This window comes from Zootoca vivipara, chromosome 4 (assembly GCF_963506605.1).
Source record: "Zootoca vivipara chromosome 4, rZooViv1.1, whole genome shotgun sequence".
NCBI classification, from domain to species: domain Eukaryota; kingdom Metazoa; phylum Chordata; class Lepidosauria; order Squamata; family Lacertidae; genus Zootoca; species Zootoca vivipara.
This window is the reverse complement of record NC_083279.1, coordinates 24,933,963-24,938,726: the sequence shown is the minus strand read 5'-3', so window position 1 is coordinate 24,938,726 and position 4,764 is coordinate 24,933,963.

Below are 4,764 nucleotides of genomic sequence, written 5' to 3'. Positions count from 1 at the left end.
CCGCACGCTCTCTTCGGCCGGCCTACTGAGCTGTCGCAGGCGAAAGGTCCGCGCATGCGCGAGGTTTTCGCGCCTTCGGGATTCCCTTCACGCCTTCCTCCTCCCGGGGCCTTGAGAGCGCGGGAAGCTGCCGCGCGAGATCGGCCGTTGGGCCGGCGACAGTGCCGCCCTCGGGAACCTCGCGGCTTCCGCTTTTGCGTGTGCTGCCATCACTCTTCTCGCCAGTCCCATGGGGGAAATGTAGAATTCGTGCTCATAATGCAGGCAGTAAAAAGTGTTCTGTATAACAACTACCCCGCCTCCCCAATCCAAACCCATTTTTTATTCCTTTGCAGAAATGAGCAGCTGCATTGAGCTCACAGTATGCATGTTTTTGCACAGAATGATGTTTCTCCACCTTTGTTTATTTGCTGCCAGTAAGCATGCATAATGAGCCGTGTAAAGGTGACTTTGCAAAGCATGTACACGACATACTTTGACATGAGAGAACAAAGATGGTTCACTTACATGGGGTGGGGAAGGGAACAAGCTATTTTGGAAGTGTGTGGACATTTGTCCAAAGCAAATATACATCAGTCAAGTGATAAAGCAAATACTGTACAAAGACGGGGGGGGAGGGTCAGCCACCCCTTCAATGTATGTTTCATTTGAGCTAATAATAGTACCTCATGCTACAACTATTGACAAGAGATTACTGATCTTAATTATCTTTATTCCCATACCAGTCTTAAGGTTAGGATGGGCTTAACAGGACATTCTACAAATTAGAAGTGTAGGTTAGCCTCCTTGCTATTACATAACATTTTCTAGGTTCTCCAAAGCCCTCAGTACTTCTCTAATAGTTTTTATCACAAGTTTGGTGTGGCACTTGCACTGGCGGAGGAAGAGGAGTGCGGGGGGGGGGGTGCATGCCACGCCCCCGGGACGCATGCCTCACCACTGCTCTCCGCCTCCTCCCCCCCCCCCGGTGCTGGAGCATGAAGCTCCGCGACTGGGCACTTGTATCTACTACTGCAACAGGTATGAGGCACTGTAGAGAAGTTGGGTCATTTTGTAAAGAGAAACTTCTACCGGTATGAACTAAGCTTATTTTGTTTGCTAAAATGCCTAGCCAGTTAAATGGACAATAGGTAATATCAATATAAAACAATTAAAAGGTTTTAAGTTTCTGGGAATTCTGTTTAATCAAATCATGTATCAGGACCTCTTGAATCTACATGGAATCCTATAGGTGTCTAAGGCCAAACTAAACTTCACGCACCTTCAAAGACGCAGATTAGAACCCCTGCACTTATTTTGGTAGTGTGAAACTTGTAAGTGGTGAACAGGAAAGAAATGTGGGACTGGACAAATATTGCCAAAAATAAGGCATCCTATTGTTATGCTGAGATTTGAGGTTTTTTCACCTCACTATTGTCCATAGTCCCAACGGTCTTGCTGTGTATTGAACTACAGTACTTCATGAGCTGGGTAGAAATAGGCAACCGTGTAAAAGAACTGTACAAAGCTTGGCTAATAAATGAGGAACCTATATAATTGTGGGCTGACTTCCTGAGTTATTTATAATGCAAATGAATGCATTAAATATATTAATAATAGGACCCTTTGTTAACTAGATGTCATCTTCAAATGATGAAAATTGCATAATTTCATTCTGTTAAATCTGATCATGGTCTTCCATATTATTCAGTTAATTATCTTTTGGTGCAAGTAGAAAAGCATTTACTGCTTTGAAATTCCAAACTATGTCCACAAAAATACCGGTAGTTAAGAGTGGAGATACGCTGGCATACCTGTAACACCATTTTCGCATTTGTGGGCGGGGGTAAGTGAAATATATTCACTATATATATTGCATTTCCCCCCTATATAATTCCTCTGATGATCAGTTTTTGAACAATATTCTCTACATGGTTTCTTTTGTACATTAGTGGAAACAAATCTATTATTTAGGAATATATGTTAAATACTGTTCTCGCAGCCTAACAGATCAAACTAACATTTATCACAAATGGAATCCAATATGATGGGAATCATCTATGCAAAATTGTACCTCTCTACAAGTTGTGTGATAACCCATGTTTTTCAGCAAATACGTTTACCTAACTACCAGATATAATCTACTGTATCTACTTACCCAACAAACCTGACATATTTCTTCATAGAAGAGACTAGGCACAACATAACTCCAAAAGCTGGAGACTTAAATCAAGATGCACTGACAGAGAGAGTTACTTGCTTCAAGTGCAAATGGTGCAAAGAAGCTGTGTTTAGTGTGAGCATTTTCTTTAAAAGTTTAGGCAAGCACATAAGCAGCCTAATGTCCTAATTTATAAAAATGAATAATTGACTTAATATGTTAATGATAGAAAAATAGCTGAGGGAAAAGTTCTTCCATTTATTAAGGCAAAGTTTGTATGCAATAAAAGAAGATTTTGGGGGGGAACTGTATAGAAAGTGCAACAGGAGATATTAAGCAGTACAGATTGAGGGTTCCCCCCCCCCCCAATGTAGATGTTTCTGATACTTGGAAAATAAGATGCCTAGTAGTTAACACTTCAAAATGAATTTCACCAACAGTAGGTTCAAGTTTTAATAGTGAAGTTCTGTATCTACTGATTGAAAAAAATGTAAGCTATATTTAAGCATTGGTTCAAACTTAACTGATTAACTGAAAAAGGTAAAATCATGTGTTGCAATGGAGGACGGCAGGTGAAACAAAACTCCTGGCACCCATTATTTCTTGCTACAGAACTAAAAGATTTATCCACTTTTCTCCTTTTTCTCTTGGGTGGTTTGTTAAGCAGTCACCCTAAGGGAAAACAGGTCCCCCCCCCTTAGAGGAAATGGACTGATCGGAACCCATCTGTGACATCGGCTCAGAATCCCAACCTCACTTTGCAGTTGAGGCCAACACCGGCCTTGGCTCAACAGCCTTTGGGTGGCTTAGCTGCGACAGCATCGGAAAAACTTGGGCCTTAATTTATTTTAAAAATCACGACATATTAGACAGCAAGAAAGCAGGAGTGACGATCAGCAAAGTCTGAAGATTAATGTGTGTGAAAATGGTGAGGGGGACCAACAGGAAACTGCTAAGGGAGTTTTGAGTCCTCCTTTTATTCTGTTGCAGTGGCAGAGGAAGGAGGGTGCGGGGGGTGGGGGCTGCCCCAGGTGTCATAACTGAGGGGGTGTCAAAATGACAAAAAGCTGAGTTAAAAAATATAATAAAATTGGGCTCACAAAACTTTTTAGTTCAGTCAACAAATGCGGCTGGCACTGGGTGCCACACTTCAGGGGCCGGCACTTACTGCGGGGCCTGCAGCGCCCCCGAGCCACGTGTCTCTCCTGGGAGTGACGTGGTGGCTTGGGCGCCTGCAGGCCTCCTCCTGCCTGACACGGCAGCATGGGGCTTGCGTCTGCCCACTGCCTCTCCCTCAGCCGCCCTACAGCTGAGGGGGAACCAGTGGAGAGGCTCCATGCAGCCCCCCTGCCCGCAGGACCCCCAAAACGCACTGGGCACCCGAGCAGCTAGTTATGCCGCTGTTCTGTTGTTTCAATTATGGGTGCCTTGAGAATTTATGTGCTGTGCATGCTGCCCCACTCATCCTGATGGACCAGCCCTCCCCCCCCCATGCACCAGGGCTTTAGGGCTTCCCTGGCAAGTGACTAAATGCAGGCAGGAGAGTTTGGCTTCTGGGTTCCTGCCTGTCTCATTCTAGGCTGCTGTCTTTCTCCCCTCTCCCCACCACTACTGCCACCACCTCTGGGCTGGTTCCTCCATCCTGTCCGTGCCTGCAGTCATCCTCTGAGGACAGAGATCCCCACAACAAACTGGCTGGCAAGGAGGACACTTCAAAGGAAGAGCCAGGCAGCCCCCCCCAGAGGAAGGCAAAGGCAAGAAGGAGACTCTGAGATCAGAGTGTACAGATTTGCTCAGTCTTGAATGGGTAGGTGGCAGCGGCCTAAGGGGCGATTGGCAGAAGGGGAGGGGGGCATATCTACCGCAGAATGGAAGGCAGCTGGAGGCCTTTCGAGGGCGACCTCCCCCCCCCCCCCGGGTTATATTAATTTATTATGTAAGCTATATTTAAGCATTGGTTCAAACTTAACTGATAAACTGAAAAAGGTAAAATCATGTGTTGCAATGGAGGACGGCAGGTGAAACAAAACTCCTGGCACCCATTATTTCTTGCTACAGAACTAAAAGATTTATCCACTTTTCTCCTTTTTCTCTTGGGTGGTGTGTTAAGCAGTCACCCTAAGGGAAAACAGGTCCCCCCCCTTAGAGGAAATGGACTGATCGGAACCCATCTGTGACATCGGCTCAGAATCCCAACCTCACTTTGCAGTTGAGGCCAACACCGGCCTTGGCTCAACAGCCTTTGGGTGGCTTAGCTGCGACAGCATCGGAAAAACTTGGGCCTTAATTTATTTTAAAAATCACGACATATTAGACAGCGAGAAAGCGGGAGTGACAATCAGCAAAGTCTGAAGATTAATGTGTGTGAAAATGGTGAGGGGGACCAACAGGAAACTGCTAAGGGAGTTTTGAGTCCTCCTTTTATTCTGTTGCAGTGGCAGAGGAAGGAGGGTGCGGAAGTTGAGGGTTGCCCCAGGTGTCATAACTGAGGGGGTGTCAAAATGACAAAAAGCAGAGTTAAAAAATATAATAAAATTCGGCTCACAAAACTTTTTAGTTCAGTCAACAAATGCGGCTGGCACTGGGTGCCACACTTCAGGGGCCGGCACTTACTGCGGGGCCTG